We start from the raw sequence: 18,354 nt of genomic DNA, 5'->3' as shown, positions 1-18,354 counted from the left end.
TCCAAGTTTCTGTTCTTTATATCACATTGGTTAGACTTTAGATTAATATCCTACCACTTGAGTTATTAACTAGTTTAATGGAACTAGTTCATGCACTGCTAATTATATTTGTCATGTGTTGTTGGAACAGATTCCTCTTCTCCACCCTACCACCCTAGCCCCAAATTTGGAAAAAATGAGTTTTACTGAGATCGAGAATAATTTATTCTATTTCATCAGCTTTTATTTTGTTACATTTTTATAGGACTTTAGAAATGTATTAAGTCGCATTCAACATAATATTTTTCCTTCGATCTTTACAATAATGTGATATAGACCAAGTATAATATACTCTTCTCATTTGACAAATAATGGAATGGAGCCTTGGAGAGGCTTACCCCAAGTTAACAACTGGCAGAGCCAGGACCCAAACCATGTTTTCTGGCTCAAAATTCATCCTTGTCTTTATAAGGGGACATTCTGAGGGGACCACCCTTCAGAATTACCTACCGTGAAGTCCTGTGCATTGAAATTGTCATTAGAGCTACTGGACTGAGTTATGCTATGTGACTTGAAATTCAATGAAAACATTGAAAAATAAAACAAGGAAAGAATGACTTTAGTGTGTTGGTATTGAAGAGAATGATTACTGGTAGGATAATGGGTATCAAAAGCCAATACAAACAAACAACCAAAAAACCCCTGAATAATGGATTTTATTTTATTTTTTAAATAGGTATTTTTTAAAGATTTTATTTATTTACTTGACAGACAGAGATCACAAGTAGGCTGAGAGGCAGGCAGAGAGAGAGGAGGAAGCAGGCTCCTCATGGAGCAGAGAGCGATGTGGGGCTCGATCCCAGGACCCTGAGATCATGACCTGAGCTGAAGGCAGAGGCTTTAATCCAGTGAGCCACCCAGGAACCCCGAATAATGGATTTTAAATGATAGTGTTTTATTTACTTACTAAAATAATTTTTAATACTGAGAATTACTTAGAATACTAATCATCATTTAAAGAAAATAGAACCATATTGTTTAACAGGAAAAAGTAATTTAGGGGGCATACTGGGGCTTCCCCCCGCCCCTACTTCTACCCCCACTTACCCCTTCTACCCCAGCATTTCCTGACCAAACCTTTGCCCTTTTAATTGCTCTAGGTCAAATATCTAACTACAAAGCCACTTAATACCATTTTATTGGTGACATTGGTTTAAAAGCACATGAACTCGCACTGCTTGGCAATTTGGGGTAGAGTCTCCCTAGATTTCCTGCCATCTGCTAGGATCCCTGGGACAGGCCAAATTTCTTCCCAAAGGAGAAGTTTCAAAAATTTCTGGAGCCTAAAGTCAGGGCCCCCTGGCCACTCCCGACTAAGTCACAGGTCAGAGCCCTGGACCGTGTGCCCAAAATATGCAACTGTGATAGACATGAAGTATGAAAATGTGCGTGAATGAGGCAGGCTCTCTTGGCCCATCAGGCGTGGAGCAGCAAAATGGGAGGCTTTGGGGCCAGCCCCAGGCAAAACCAGGCTGAGGCTTTGCATTTTCGTGGAGAATTCTCACATGATCAATGACTAGAAGGTCAGGCCTCTCTGGTCCCCCGTGTCCCCTCACCTCCCCTCTCCCCACTGCTCAGCTCCTCCACCACAAGAGAATAAAGGAATGAAGCCCTGAGAGGTCACTCTGAAAAGGAAGCCAATGCTGACCCAGAAAAGAACTCTCCACCTCCAACAAAGCCAAGAGCTGGCCACGGAGGAGAGGAGAACAGCTTGCAACTCACCAGCCGCATCCACGGCTTTGGACTCGTCTTTCTTTTTCATTTTCTCGAACACCCAGATGGCATGTCTTCTCTAACTGAGCAATATTAGTGGAGGTCCACGTGCATCTTTTCTTTCTTTTTTTTTTTTTTAATTTTATTTATTTACTTATTTATTTGACAGACAGAGATTACAAGTAGGCAGAGAGGGAGTCAGAGAGAGGAGGAAGCAGGCTCCCTGCTGAGCAGAGAGCCTGATGCGGGGCTCGATCCCAGGACCCTGGGATCATGACCGGAGCCGAAGGCAGAGGCTTTAACCCACTGAGACACCTAGGCGCCCCCACGTGCATCTTTTCAAAGAGAATCTTCTTTTCCTCTTTCTTATTCTCTCACTTTCTCCCAGGGAAAGGGTTTACTTGAACGCTTTTGTGGGAGGATTAAAATAAATTCTTCACCTCTACAATCCTCCTGGCCCGCTCCCCTGCAGCTAGACTGTATTTGGAGTGAGTTAGCGAGTGGCCTTTGATCAGGAGTCCTCCTACTCTTCCCTCTTCACTCTGCTCTCTCTTCTCTCTCCCTTAGACTCCCACTCTGACTCTATCTTTTACCTCTGGTCCTGTAAACTGCACTGGATGAGAGTGTCTTGGCTGCCTTTAGATTTCAAATTTGGGTTTCTCAGAGGAAGTGTAATATGCTCGCCTTTGAGAGTGCTAGTTTCGAGCTACTGGGGTCTTTTGAAAATCATTCTTGCTTCTGTGTGCTCTCGAAGGGCTGGGTTGAAGAGCCTGGTTTCCCTTTCCAGGATAAACACCTTGCCGTGGAAAGATTTGCTAGACTCACAGGCCTCTTTTAGTGAGGCGGCTCTGTTCCGCAAAGGGCTCATAGGCCAAGCCCTATTAGAAGGCCCTATGAGGCTGAGGGGCACAGGATAGGCATCTTCATCCTTCAAATCAACTTTTCTAACAATGATAGGACTCCTGAAGAACTAGAGGGAGGTTTGCAAAGACTCTTCGAATCTCATGGTTGGTCAGGGGTTTTGAAATTTGAGCAGTTCCTGTTAAGAGTACTTAACCCTTAGGACCACAGGTCTTTGAAGGCAGTGCTCCTGCAAAAAAACCCTACTACCCAGTGAACTCAACAAACAAGGATTCTAATGTGCTTATTTATTTATTATTTACTTATTTTTTACCTTTTGCTTAATTGTCATGCAGTAAGGTTCTCCTGAATCTGGGTAAATTCCAGATGTATATCCAAGACCCTTCATGTCATGTCCTACATTCCATCCTTTCTAGTCCAATTGTGCACCTGTCCAGTGATAAGGGTAGAGTTGGTCTCTTAGGACTTGAAGAAGCTTACTAGAGCTGCCGTAGTGCAGTACCATAAACTGGGTGGCTTAAAACAATAGAAATGTATTCTCTCCCAGTTTTGTGGGCTGGAAGTCTAAAATCAAGGTGTTGATGTTGATGGGGCCAGTCTCCCTCTGAAATCCGTATGGGGGAATCCTTCCCTGCCTTTTCTAGCTCGCGGTGTCTGCTGGCAATCCTTGCCTTCCACTCTCCTTCTCAGTCATTACATGGCCATCTCTTCCTTGTGTGCTTCTGTTTAAATCCCCCCCATCTTATAAGAATACTGGTGATTGGTTATAAGGTCCACCTTCATCTGGTATGATCTTGTCTTAACTGGGTTACATCTGCAAAGACCTTATTTCCAAAAAGAGGGTCACATTCACCAGTATGGGGGGAGGTTAGGGCTCCAGTGTATCTTTTTTGGGAGAATACAGTTCATCTGATGACAGGACCCTTCTAAGACTAATATAGCATGATTTTACTGGCCAGCACACCCTCTTCCCAACACCAGACAAATCAGCCTGTTCAGTGAGCACACCAGCTACTTTCTTACCTCTTCAGTTCTGATCAGGCTATTATTTCTTTCTAGAAAACCCTCAACATCTAAGCCCTCATAATAATCTTATCCATTTATCCATCCATCCATCCATCCATCCATCCTATAAACAATCACTGAGTATCTTTTATGTGCCCAGTTTTACTGCTTAGCTCCTATCTAACCCATCTGGAAGTCTACTCCATTCCCCTCTCATCTCAGCTGAAAGCCAGCTCTTTCCTCTAAGCCTGTGGCTCAACACTCTTATTTACTAAGCATTGAATCAGGAAAATAAGCCTACATCTTAGTGAATGATTTACAGACACTACTGCCAATCAACATATTAAAAATAAGTAAAGTTTATTTCCTTCTCTAGCAGAGGTCCTTGCCTCTTGCCAGAAATCAATGATCCCTGATTGATTGGCTCATTGACTTCTTAACTGACTCTCCTTGGAACCTCTGTTGAGAAGGTGAAACCTGGCTCACTACCCTCTGCTGGGAGTACATCATGTCAGGCACTCTCACAGTTCAATGACGCATTTCTTCACAGGGTTCCCCAGACCAGTCCCTGAAGACTGGTGTGTGGGTCTTATTTCTGGTTCTTCTTCTCTTTCTAGAACCCCAGAGTTCTGGGTCCAAAACTACTGTGGGCCCACCTGGGCGGCTCACACAGTCCCAGCTCCTCGGTGCTGACTCACCCTGGCTTGCCATTTCCCCCAACAACCCACGACTGTTCCTACAGTTGCCCTGGGCTTGAACACAATCTTGGCCAACAGCCTCCTCTCCTCCCACTCTGTCTTTGCTGTGACCCATTTGGGGACAGTCCCTATGAGGCACTGGCCATACTGTCCCCCAAATTCTCTCCTCGCTATCCTTGGGTTTCAGCCCAGGGGTTATTTCCTTGGGGTCCAGTAATACATACTTTATACATACTTCCCCACAATACGTGATTATAATTACATAGCTAATTGCTTAATTAGTTGTTTCATGTCATTTTTTTTTTTTTTTTTTTTTTTGGCCAGGAAAGAACAGCAAGATGCTCACGAGCCATCTGTGTGTTAACTGCTGTGCTTTGCACATACTAAGTGCTTCATAAAAATGTGGTGGCTGGGAGAACAGCTAGTGGAGGCTTTCATGGGCCTACACCCAGGCGACCGGCCCCTCCTCTGTGATGACAGGCATAATGACAGGCACAGAGGGAAGAGGGCTGGGCCTGCCTGGCCCTGCACACCAAGCTCCAAGCAGAGAGATGCGCTCCTGAGAAACCTAACTCGTACCTCACTCTAGCCCCCAAGGGCTCTGAAATCCCATCCTGATCTCACTTGTGCTAATAATATACTGGCCTTACTAATAATAATTATGCTGAGTCTTTTTTAAAAGGGCATTTCAGTCAGGGCCGGATATCCCTAACCGAGCATCTGGTGACAAAGTGACCCGGGAGAGATATCAGAATGAGGAGGAGGCAGGACTGCCGGAAGAAGAATGATCTGAGCTGTGGAGCACGGGGTAGAGTGGCATTTGAATGATTCCTCCTTCAGCTTAATTAATGCTACAGTGAATTTCCAGGGGACCAGGACTCGGTTTTATTCTGCCTGCAATTAAAGGGTCGTCCCTCCTCTCCTTGCTTGTCTTCATTCCTCTCCACTTTCCATCCACCCAAGAGATAGCCTGTTACCCAAGCTCGGTGATTGAAAGAAGAGTGAGGAATCATAATTTGAAAACGGCCTCGTGAGGGAAGCTGTGAATCAGACAGGGAGGAAAATCGTGATTTAAATGTAAAAACCGCCAGGAACTATGCGGGGGTGGAGAGGGGGGGAGGCGGTGGTGAGCAGAGCAAGACGTGGGGTCACGGGTCTGAAAGCCAGCAAACCTTTTCAGAAGGTTGAAGGTCCCAGCCTGCGCTGAAACCTGTCAGACAGACGGACACCTGCTTAGGAGCAGCTTCTTCTTCAAGTTGGAGCTGCTAAGTGCAGACAGAGGTGCTTTCTGCTGAAGCCCCAAAGGAAGGATTATCGTCGAGATAATTTTCTGCTTTCTTTGCACCTTTTAAGCATTAGCTACACTGTAAGAAAAAACAATCTAGAACAGCACTATAGCATTGAGCCCACTCTTCAGCAGTAAGGAAAGGAACACGCCCAACTACCTATCGCCCTGCACCAGCTTAGGTTTGTGTCTGTGTATGTCCGCCTCTGGGTAGTCGAGGGTTTGTATGCACATTGCTCCCTGTGTCTCTGTGCTTTTATGCTTCTCTGTGCGTATACTATACTACCTGTGGGTGGATGGGTGTGTGCGCATGCGTGCCTACGTGTGCGTGGACACATGTTTGAGCATGCGCTCGCCCTGAGCGCCTTCCCTGGGTGTGTTGTTGGTGGGAGCCACTTACTCCAGGCTTTAGGAAAACACAGAGAGACTTCTGGCCCTCACCACAGAATTACCTAGCTAGTCTGTCCCCCGGGAGGGCTGTGAATGACACTGGTGGCACCTGGTGGAGCAGGGGGTCTTGGCAGCCTGGGCAGGGAAAGGCCTGTGCTCCCAGCTCTGCCCTGGGTCCCCTGCTGTTTCAGGGAACTGTGAGGCAGGTCCCCCACTCCTCTGGCCTGTGTTAAAAGAGAAGGGGGCTCAGACTATTTACAGCACCACTTCTGAGCATGTCAGCTTCAGAGCCTGTAGGAGGCTGAGGCTTCGATTCCCTCCATCTTTTCTCTGTGGATCCCTCCTTTAAAAGATTCCCAAGCCTGTGCCCTAGAGAGGTCAGAACTCTCCATCCCAGACTTGGGTGATCCCCCCAGGTGCCCAGAACTATTTTAACTATTTTCCTTCCTTAAGCACTTACTTATAACAGGCGGGGGCCAAACAAACACAATGCAAGAAAACCCTCTCTGGATTCAGCCCCACTCGATGGGCAGCCTTATCACTGATGACCGGAACAACGAGTACGACTGAGCTGTTCATTTATATGATTTTTATTCTATGGAACGGAAGACTCTCCAGACTGAGGGTAATCATAGAGATTCGCTCCCAAGAAACCAAACATGTACCTCACTCCAGCCCCCAGGGATCTCTAGGCCTGATTTAATTAAATCTTTTGTTTTGTTTTGTGTTCCTTCCAAAGCAGCTGATGAATGGGAGGGGGGTTCAGGCTCTGGAAACTGAGTTATCAGGGGAGCCAAGTGGCAGGATCAGAGAGGGTCTTGATCCCTGGAAGCAGGTGCTGGCGTGGGGTTTTGTGGTGTTGACCTCTGCCAGGACCGTGCCTTCCCCGCCTCCTCAGACAAAGGTGAAACTGGGCCAGAGGAACACAGGCTCCAGACTAGGCAGAGACGAGGCGTCTACTTGTGGCCTCAGGGCCTTCACACTCTGCTGGGATTGCGGAGGGAGGAAGACTTCCAAGATGATGGAAAATACATTTCCTTTTCCAGTCTGACAAAATGAGGACTCTGTCAGACTTGCTTTGCTTTTTGAGAAATAATTGACATTTCCTGCAATGCAAGTATATGAAGTAAAATGTATGCTCCCTAAAATATCCTCAATGCAGTGGTCCTCCAAGCACGGTTCCAGAGTACTGGTATCAGCATCGCCTGGGTGCTCCACACTTCCCAGGCCCCACCTCAGACCTGCAGATCTGAGACCCTGAGGTGGGGCCCAGAAATCTGTGCTTTCCCAAGCTCTCCAGGGATTCTGGTGCATAGTGAGGTGTGGACACCGCTGTGGCAAGGCATGCAGTAACTCGGCTGCCTTTCTTCCCCCTCTGTCCTGAGAAGTTTTCTTCAAAATCCTTCCATGGTGATCCTATCTCAAGGGCCCTTAATTGTTTTGGTGAGTATCATTTTTTCCCTGGGATCTGGAGGCCCTCCGCTTTATTGTTTTCTCTTTTGGAGTGACTGAGAATAGGGAAAGTTAGAGGATTTTTTTTTTAACCAGTTATCGTGTATGTCCATCTGTGTATGTCTTACATGAGGTACGGGTCCTGAGAGCATGAAAAGCACTCATGGCAGCATCCACAAGGGTCACATAAACTGTGAACAGAGCAGTACCTGGACTGGGGGTTGTTTCCGGTTTAACATATGGGGTCTTACGATTATCACAAATTCTCACACCTCCCATCTGATGAATGAGGAGACCTAAGGCCAGATTTCCAGAGCACAGAGCCAGTTTCCAGAGCACACACAAGTCCTATCATGCCCAAGAACTATCCTGCCATGCCAGAGAGCAAGAAAGTTCTAGAGAGGATCTTTTTTCCCCTTTTGCAGTTGACATTGCTGAAGGTAAGTCTCAGAGGGCAGCGCAATATCGTAGAATAAAGGTAAAATTTTCTGTGAAAGCAAAGGCCCTACAGATTTCAGCACAGAATGGATCATGATTGGAACAGGTCCTATCCCCCAGAAACACAGTGAGGATGGAGGCTGCAGCCTACATGTGATTCCTGGGAATAATGGGGGAGGAGGGACAAGGTCCTGCCTCCATCATGATCTGGGATTACTGAAATTCATCACGGGAACAAGGGCCTCTGCAGAGCACAGGAGAGATGGGACTGGTCTTCCCCAACAGGTTCAGGATGAGCCATGGGGCTAGCTGCTCACAGGGATCACCTTCCAGGAGAGGCTGTCCCTTGTCCCATGGTGAGGATGAGCCCTCCACGCCCAGGGCCCAGAGCAGTGCCAGAGATGAATCTGACACAGATGGGGCAGATTCGAGAGGAAGTGCAACAGCCGAGCCGTCCCCAAGTCAGTCAAGGCAGTCAATGCGGGGAATGAGGGGCATGACAAACAGCACGGCAGGTATGAAAGATCCGGCAAGGGGACAACCATCATGGAAGGACAAAGGTGCAGGTGACAAATCATCTGAGATGCTTCTGCCTCCTGCCAGGAGGGGCAGACGCCCAAGGAACAGCTCTGTTTGAGGTTCACAGAGGAGGCCGAGGGGGCTGAGAATGCCAGCAGACATTAGAAGAGAGAAAACAAGGAGAAGGAGGGACTGGCAGGCATGGACAGAAGAAAGCATCAGAAGCTGCAGAAACACAGGGTGTGGGAGGAGCCTGGGCCCGAGACAAGAGGATGGAGCAGCAGGAGGAGCAAAGGGGAAGGGGCTGAGAGAGATCAGAGGCGCCTTGAAGATGGAGCGCAGTTCATGATGAAACAGGGAGGCCTGCCGGGAGCAGGGCCAAGGGAAGGCACAGCGCAAGGCTGGAGACTTCTCAGACAGGCAGCCTGGGGCTCTGAAGGATGGGAGAGTTGACACTACTTTGGCAGAAGGAACCTGGCTGAATACTAAGAAGGGAAGATTTTTCTCACAAAGGGACTGGATGGGGCCTTCTCCTCCTGAGGAGAAGAGAAGCAAGCCCTCATGGAGGATAACTTTTGACTTAATCAACAGAAAGTCAGCACACAGAGAAGATCTGTGGGATCCTGTTGGGGCTCTGTCCACCAGTGTGAACTGAGAAAGGGTGAAGATTGGGTTTGTGAGTGCACAGGAGCCCCCAATACAAAGAGTTAATCAAAGATGTGGCACCTGGGGCACCTGGGTGGCTCAGTGGGTTAAAACCTCTGCCTTCGGCTCAGGTCATGATCTCAGGGTCCTGGGATCAAGCCCCACATCGGACTCTCTGCTCAGCAGGGAGCCTGCTTCCCCCTCTCTCTCTGCCTGCCTCTCTGCCTACTTGTGATCTCTGTCTGTCAAATAAATAAATGAAATCTTAAAAAAAAAAAAAAGATGTGGCACCTTCCCAGGTACGTGTGTGTGTGTGCCTTTTTTCCCTCTTAATAACAGAAGATAGGACCAGTAATAACCAGAATGAGGCCTCTGAAGTCAAACCTTAAGAACTGGTCTATAACACAAGCATGGTGTTCTGGACTGTGGGCTCGTTTCCTCCCCAAATGTATGTACTAAAGCCCTAACTGCTGATGTGATGCTATTTGGAGGTAGAGCCTTGGGGAGGTGATTAGGTTTAGATGAGGTCACAAGGACGGGATCCCTATGATGGACTCAGTGTCCTCAGATGCAGAAGAAGGGAGATCAGACTTCTGGCTTTTTCTGCCATGTGAGGATTTAGGGAGAAGGTGACTTCTGCAAGCCAGTAAGAGGACACTCCTACCAGGAACCAAATCTTCCAGAACCTTGATCTTGGACTGTCCAGGCTCCAGAAGAACTGTGAGAATACGGGTCAGTGGTTCAAGCCCTCTAGTCCATGGTATGTGGTTAGGACTGCCTGAGCAAACCAAGACACGTGGGGCTATAAATCTGAACACCCTTCACAGGGTTCAGAAATGTTCTGTAAGTCATACAAGTATTAGAAAGTATTAGAGTCCAGACCAGCTCACGTATCTGTTCCTCTTAAAGGGCAGGAATGTTACCTGCGGTAACTCAGAACCCCTCCTTAGTTTAGCGGGTTTATTCCAACCATAAGAAAGCACAAAGGAACAAATTCTATCTGTTCATTATTCCAGGAGCCTGGTGGGAAAGAAATGATCCTGGGGCTAGAAATAGCAATTTAGAGAAGGAAGACCTGGGGAAAAGTATGGTGGAGAATTAAGACAGAATGAGAGATGAAAGCTGAGGGCCAAGTAGGGAAAAACTAGAAAACTTTAATAGCTATTAATGAGGTCTTCACTTATAAAGTAAAGCAAGATGTATTAGAAGATGATGATGTTAAAAAGGTCTTGAAAGAACTGCATGAAATAGGGGAATTAAGATGGAATACAGAGGTCTTAAGAACTGTTTTACAGTATTGCTGATTCAGGGTAACAAGTGGAAGCTTTCACTTTTGGTGTGTTTGGGGGGGCGGCGGCTACACTTCCAACAACCAGACTCTCCAGCAAGTAACAACAAAACAGAAGAGAAAAGAAAGGGAAATAAGAGGACAAATGTAAAGCAAAACTGTCTGGGCTTTCCAGCAACTGAACAGCACAAGGGGTGTTTCAACTTTTGCAATTTTAGTCTGAGGATGGTCTGCCCTGTGGCTAAAACTCCATTTGAAAATCCCACACCCTTTTTGGGTGGAAGAATGAAGGGAAGGAGCCCAGGATAATCAGGGTAGCTGGAGAGTTGGAGGCTGGGCAGGGAACTCCCTGGAAATAAAGCCAGGAAGAGGGAATCTCAAATTCTGCATATGAACTTTTCTTGTCTCCTTGGCTGACCCCTGAGTCTTGCATGTATGAGACAGACTGAAAACCACAGGAACTGAGATCTGAGCTGTTGCCTGCTGCAGACATGACAGTTTGCAGGTGGAATCTCACCGAGTTAATTTCCTGTTAAATCAGAGGCAGCAATACCCTTTGGATCAATGTAACAGCACCTAGAGTCTCTACATCATAACATTCATAATGTATGTAATCCAAAACTACTAGACATACAAAGAGCCAAGGAAATGCAACCCATTTTCATGGGAAAGAAAGATGCCAACCTCAGGATGATCTCAGCTTTAAAACAGCTGTTATAGCTATGCTCAGTGAGGTAAGGAAAATATGCTTATGATGCATAAAAAGATAAAACACCCCAGTTGAAAACTGGAAACTATGAAAGAGAGATTAGTAAGAAATCGTAAGGCTAAAAAAGAGGGTATCAGAAAAAAAAAAATCACTAGTGGAACTTTCTTTTACCAAATGTAGATGGCAAAGGAAAGAATCAATGAACTTAAAGAGAGTTATAAGGAATAGAGAGGAAAAATTGGGGAAAATAATGAGCAGAGCCTCAGGAACCTGTGGAACAGTTTCACAAGTGCTATATACAGGTGCTTGTATTGTACATGGTGTCATTGCTTTGAGGCACTCTACACCTTCATTTTTTTCCTCTGCCTCTTTATATATTAAAAATCAGAAGTTCACACCAATGCCTTCAATTCCAATTCAACACCACATAATTCATTCTAGTTTTGATGTTTTCCAGATTTGTACCTCCTTTTCCAACAGCCATTATCTCCAACATATTTCTCAGTTTCCTTGTAAATAGTTATTTTCCCAACCTTGCTGAGTTGCCAGCTCCCTCATGGGTGTGTCTAGGTACCTGCTAGGGATGCCTCCCTTATTCAAGACATCTATCTTCCCTGGACCTGCCAAGTGGCTTTTGGTTAAATATTAAAGGAAGGAAGTCAATAAAGAATTTCATTTTGTTTTGAAAGAAAGGAAAAGAAGAGATTGGAAGGAAAAGGCAAGAGAAAAACCAGGTTATTATTTTTTTTAATACAAATTCATCATCTTTGTGTTATGTGTATCTCTCTATGTATGCACACACATACAAACATACACAGCCCTGCAATGACTTCCCGTTGCTCTAAGGCCCTCAATTCCATTACAAGGAACCAAGAGGCTGCCACTGATCTTCTTGGCCAGTTTCTTCCTCTTTTTCCAAATTCCAGGCATAGGGGTCCTGAAGCTCCTCTAATGTTCCATTTTCTCTCTTGCCATAGGGCTTTTGTATGTGCTATTTATATCCCTCAGGGTTCTAACCTACTCCTTTCATTTGGGCGAATTATTCTTTAAATCTCTGCTGGAGCACCATCTCCTCTTCTGAAAGCCCTCCTTAACTCTGCTAGGTATGGTCAGATTATATTGTTATTTATTGTTTTATTCAGGTTCTCACAGAATGTAATAGCTCTTATCTGAACTCATAATTATGCACTTATTTGCGTATGTGTCTGACTAAAATCTCCTTTCCTCAGTAACCTATGAGTGATGTGAGAGTGGTAACGATGTCTCTTTTTGATCATGATTCTGTCCCTAGCTTGTGAGCAATAGTGGCACATAGTAGATGCTGAATAAATATTTTCCACATGAATAAATTCTTTGTATTTCTAGAAACACAAATTGTTTGAATAGCAAACATGTTATTTGTTTCTATTTTGGATAAAAAGCAAAGCCTGGAGAAATAATATGATAAATATAGTGAGGCAGGTGAACATAATGGCTGAGAAGAATCCTGAGAGCTCTTACGTCTTAGAGTTGGTAAGCTTCATCATTTAGAAGAAAAATGAAAACCACAACAAATGATCTAACTAATGTATACAAGAAAATCAGGTGGGGAAACCTTTACCTAAAACACTTTTTTAAATATAAGGCATGTACAGATGTTTGGTTCACATCATTATTTAGATGATTCACAGTTATTAAAATGTCAATCTTTTCAAAAGTAGAATAAAGGTCCATTCAAACTCCAAATGTCAGTGTATGTGTGTGTGTGCGCATGTTTTAGAATTGGAAAAAGTGATTTTAAATTATATATGAAAGAAAAGTATTTGAGAACAGCCAACAAAGATTTTTTTAAGGAATAATGAAGGATAACTTACTTTATCTGAACAGTAAAACTTTTGCTAAAGTTATTATAATCAAAATAATACAGATAGTAAAACTTGCACCAAAGTTATCACAATCAGAACAATATGGTTCGGCATAGAATAAAGAAATAGATTGATGGAACAGAATTGAGAATCAAAACATAGTTCACCCAGTGCTCATGCAACTGATGAATCACTGAACTCTACATCTGAAACTAATGATGTCCTACATGTTGGCGAATTGAATTTAAATTAAAAAAAAAAAACATAGTTCATATATGCAACTTAACATATGACAAGGATGGTAAGTGATTCAATAAAATATGGACAATATATTTCACACATGGTATTGACATAATTATCTATTTACCTGTATGAAACAGGGTAAAAATATATATCTTAATACATTTTCAAAAACAAGTTTGAGAATAGCCCACGTGCCTGTCAACAAAAGAATAGATACATACACAATGAATCACTACAATAAATAGGAACAAACTACTGCTGGACACAACAATATGTATGAATCTCACAGACTGCAGCCAGACAAGAGCTTATGCTCTCTGATTCTAATTATGTGAAGTTCTAGAACTGGCAACACAAACCTATGGTTGAGAAAAGAATCAGAATAGTGGTTGCCTGTGGGCATGGGTAGGGTTGAAATGGAATGGGAAGGCTTACAAGGGAACTTCCTAGTGGCATGGCCATGTTCTGTATCTTGACAGGAGTTTGGGTCATACTGTCATATGCATTCGTTAAAACTCTATAGACGTACACTTAAGATTTCTTCATTTCTTACCAAAAATCTCTGGGATGCAGCACAAGTGGTTCTAAGAGGGAATTTCGCAGCAATACAGGCCTAAATTCAGAAATAAGAGAAATCTCAAAAAACAATTTAACATTACACCTAAAGGAAATAGGAAAGAGCCAATGAAACCCATTGCTAGTAGAAGGAAGGAAATAATAAAGATCAGAGCATAAAGAAATGAAATAGAGGTTGAAAATACAACAGAAAATATCAATGAAACTAAAACCGGATTCTTTGAAAAGCATAACTGACAAATCTTTCGCTAGACTTACCAAGAAAAAAAGGGAGAGATCTCAAATAAGTTAAATCAGAAATGAAAGAGAAGAAGTTATAACTCATAACTCAGAAAACAAAAAGTCGTAAGAAAGTGCTATGAATAATTAGCAAAAATTGGACAAACCTAGAAAAAATAATAAATAGACTTTACCATCTTCTGAGACTGAATCATGAAGAAACAGAAAAATCTGAATAGACTGATTACTAGTAAGGAGATTGTATCAGTAATCAAAACTTCCCAACAAAGATAAATGCTGGACTAGATGGTTTCACTGGTGAATTCTACCAATCATTCAAAGAAGATGTAATACCCATCCTTCTCAAACTCTCAATAAATTTCAAGGAACACTTCTAAGCTCAATTTATGACAGTGGCATTACACTTGTACAAAACCCAGACAAAGACACCACTAAAAAAAAAAAAGAAAGAAAGAAAGAAAAGAAAAAGAAAGAAAACATTACAAACCAATATTCCCAATTATTTTTAATTAAATATTTTATTTATTTATTTGACACACAGAGAGATAGACAGAACAAGCAGATAGAGTGTCAGGCAGAGAGAGAGAGAGGTCCCATTGAGCAGAAAGCCTGATGTGGGGCTTGATCCTAGGACACTGGGATCATGACCTGAGTTGAAGGCAGATGCTTAACCAGTTTAGTCACCCAGGTGCCCCTTCCCTGATGAATGCAAAAATCTTCAACAAGATATTAGCAAACTAAATTCAATAATACATTGAAAGAATCATATACTATGATCAAGTAAGATTTATTCCAGAGATGCAAGGATGGTTCAACATCTACAGGTCAATCAACATCATACACAGCATTAACAAAATGAAGGATAAAATCATTTCATCATCTCAGTAGATACAGAGAAAGCATTTGACAAAAGTCAACAACTATAACCATTTATGATGAAAACTCTCAACAAATTGGGTATAGAGGGAATGTACTTCACCATAATAAAGGCCATATGTGAACAAGCCCATGGCTAATATCATATCCAGTAGTGAAAAGCTGAAAACTTTTTGTAGAAGAAAATTAGACAAGGATGCCCACTCTTCTCATTTTTATTCAACATAGTTTTGGAAGTCCTAGCTGGTGGAATTAGGCAAAAAAAAAAAAAAAAAAAAAAAAAAAAGGAATAAGAGGCATCCAAATTGGAAAGGAAGAAGTAAAACTGTATTTGCCGATGACATGATACTTTATATAGAAAACCCTAAATGTTCCACCAAAAAGCTGTTAAAACTAATAAATGAATTCAGTAAAGTTGTAAGATTCAAAATTAATGTACAAAAATATGTTGTATTTTTATACACTAATAACAAACTGTCAGAAAGAAAAATTATGAAAACAATCCCATTTACAATCACATCAAAAAGAGTAAAATACTTAGGAATAAATTTAACCAAAGAAGTGAAGGACCTGTACAATGAAAATTATAAGAGATTGATGAAGAAACCGAAGATGTGACAAATACGTGGAAAACTATTCCATGCTCATAGGTCAGAAGATTTAATATTGTTAAAATGCCCATACTACCCAAAGCAGTCTACAGATTCAGTGCAATCCCTATAAAAATTCCAATGGCATTTTTTACAGAGCTAGACCAAATTATTCTAAAATTTATATAGAACCACACAGACACACACAAAGCCTCAGAGAGCTAAAACAATCTTGAGGAAGAAAATAGTCTTTGATTACCAACTACACTGCAAACCTAAAGCAATCAAACTGTACTGTACTTGCATTAAAAAACATAAAAACAGAAACAGAATAGGGAGCCCCGAAAAATACCCACGCCTACCTGGTAAGTAATTTATAACAAAGGAGCAAAGATTATACAATGAGGAAAGGACAGTCTCTTCAATAAAGGGTGTTGGGAAAACTGGACAGCTATATGCAAAAGAATGAAATTGAACCAGTATCTTATACCATATATAAAAAAATCCACTCCAAATGGATTAAAGAGTTCAATGTAATACCTTGAACTATAGAACTCCTAGAAGAAAACTGATGGTAAACTCCTTAACATTAATCTTACCAATGTTATGTATTGCACCTGGTGTCAAAAGCAGGGGACACAAAAACACAAATAAACAAATGGGACCACATCAAACTTTTGCACAGCAAAAGACACTATCAACAAAATGAAAAAACAGGCTATAGAATGGGAGAAGATATTTGCAAATCATATATCCAATAAGGGGTTAATATCCAAAATATATAAAGAACTAATGTAACTCAATAACAACAACAAACAACCTGATTTTAAAAAATGGCTAAAGGACCTGAATAGACATTTTTCCAAAAAAGACAGACATAATGATGGCCAACAGTAGCATGAAATCTGGAAATGCGTCAACAAGACAGGATGGAATGAAGAATGGACAGAGGGACAGATCAGATTGATAGTTATATAATAAATCAGACCCAGCAAGATACTAATTCTAAAACCCAGGTGGTGGGTCAATGGCTACCCTCTGTAAATTCTATCAAACTCTCTGTATGCTTGAAACTCTTCAAAATAAGACCTTGAGAAAAAAAAAATTTCAGGTGTATTTAATATTTAAATAATAGAGCAAAACCTCCAGTAAGAGAATACAGAAAACTTTAAGAAGCGCTTTATAACCCTGCAGTAGAGAGAAATTTTTAAATAAACCAGAAAACCCAAGAAGACATAGAAAAGATGCATTTTATTGACTATATGAATATTAACTACTTTTGGAAACCAAAGGATATCATCAACAATAGCAAAAGAACAACAGATGGGGGGAGGGGAACTAATTGTATCATATGTGGAGACAAAGGGTTAACATCCCTAATATAAAAAGACAACCTGGTGATTCACAGACCTGTACCCTGGGTATAAAAATATATGTTTATAAAAAATAAAAAATTAAAAGTAAAAAGACTTCCTATAAATTTCTAAGAAAATGACAAACAACCCAATAGAAAAATATGTAAAAACGTGTACAGGTAATTAACAGAAGAGGAAACATGTATCCTAGCAACTGTGTGAAAAGATAGTAAAGTAGTATCCCTAGCACCAGTTGAAAATGCAAACCTGATCCTGGTGGTTGGTATTAAGGAGGGCCCGTATTGCATGGAACCCTGGGTGTGGTGCATAAACAATGAATTTTGGAACACTGAAAAGAAATTTTAAAAGTAAGTAAATAATTTAAAAAAGAAAATGCAAACTTACACACGATGAAGTATAATTTTTCATCTTTGGGAAGTTTTTAAAGATTGATCACCTTTGCTGCTGGTAAGGATGGGCACCATACATTCCTGGCAGAGTGTAAATGTTCACAGACTTTTAGAAAAGCAGCTGGGCAGGAAGAATGCCCATCAGACACACAGGACAGAATAATGAGCTTAGTATGATCCCATTTTCACAAAATAAAATTTTTCACATTTTGAACAATGAGAGAAGTGTGAGAAGAGATGCACCTAGTTATTAAAATTGATGCTTTGGGACATGGGTTGGTAAACTCTGGTCTGGTCACCTGAATTTTTGCAGCCCATGAGCTAAGAATGGTATTTATATCTTTTTAAAGGGTTACATTTTAAATGGTTATATATTTATCTATGTAATACCCTCTGTGTTGCCTCTTGGCCAACAAACCCTAAAATTCTTACTATCTGGCCTTGAAGGAAAAGTTTACTGACCCTGCTTCAGGGCAATTGTGATTTCTTGGTTACTTTTCCCCCCTTTACTTCTCTGTACTGTTTTTATTTTTATAATATATTGGGAGTTGACATAAAGAGAAGAGAGGGAACCAGGGAGACCAGTTAGGAAGCTACTAGAAGGCACCAGGTGAAAGGGACCAGGTGAAAGAGACCAGTGCTTTGGAATAGGGTGGGGACTGTAGCAAAGGAAAAAAAGGAGCAGATTTTATTTAAGCCTATGGGAGTTGTGGCGGGATTGGATGTGGATGGCAAGGCAGAGAGCAATTGAGGCTGTTTCCCAAATTTCAGTCAAGAGATGAGTTGGTGCAACCACAGAGATGCAGAGACTGGGGAGGGAAATGGAATAAACCAGGAGCTTGGCTTTGGACCTGTTACAGTTTCTGACTGGAACTGTGTGAACTAGGTGCTGGCCGTAAGTGACTAGAGCTGCTTGGGCTGTGGAGGGGGAAGCTGGGCAGGAAGCACAAATGTGAAAGGAACCATCATGTAGATGTCTTTCTTCAAACTGTCTGGAAGCAGTAGGGTTGGAGAAGAGGAGGGCACCAAAGATCTGCCTGGTAACACAGAACCCAACCCCACCAGCAACCACTTCTGCTGATGGATGTCTCTGATGCCACCATCCAATGCCTGGATTCCCCCACATCACCTGTTCCAGAATGTTCTTTTCCCATTGGCCAAGGAACACTCTGACCCCT

The 18,354-nt window shown here is 42.4% G+C and overlaps 1 protein-coding gene across 2 annotated transcripts in view; it reads right to left on the bottom strand.

Moving 5' to 3' along the window:
* Positions 1 to 18,354, bottom strand: part of EPHB1 (EPH receptor B1) — a 418,928-nt gene that overhangs the window by 29,561 nt on the left and 371,013 nt on the right. The window lies entirely within an intron of this gene.

The sequence above is a fragment of the Mustela nigripes genome, chromosome 2 (genome assembly GCF_022355385.1).
Source record: "Mustela nigripes isolate SB6536 chromosome 2, MUSNIG.SB6536, whole genome shotgun sequence".
In the NCBI taxonomy this organism is placed as follows: domain Eukaryota; kingdom Metazoa; phylum Chordata; class Mammalia; order Carnivora; family Mustelidae; genus Mustela; species Mustela nigripes.
The sequence above is the reverse complement of the archived record's forward strand: the minus strand, read 5'-3'. Positions and strand labels throughout refer to the sequence as shown.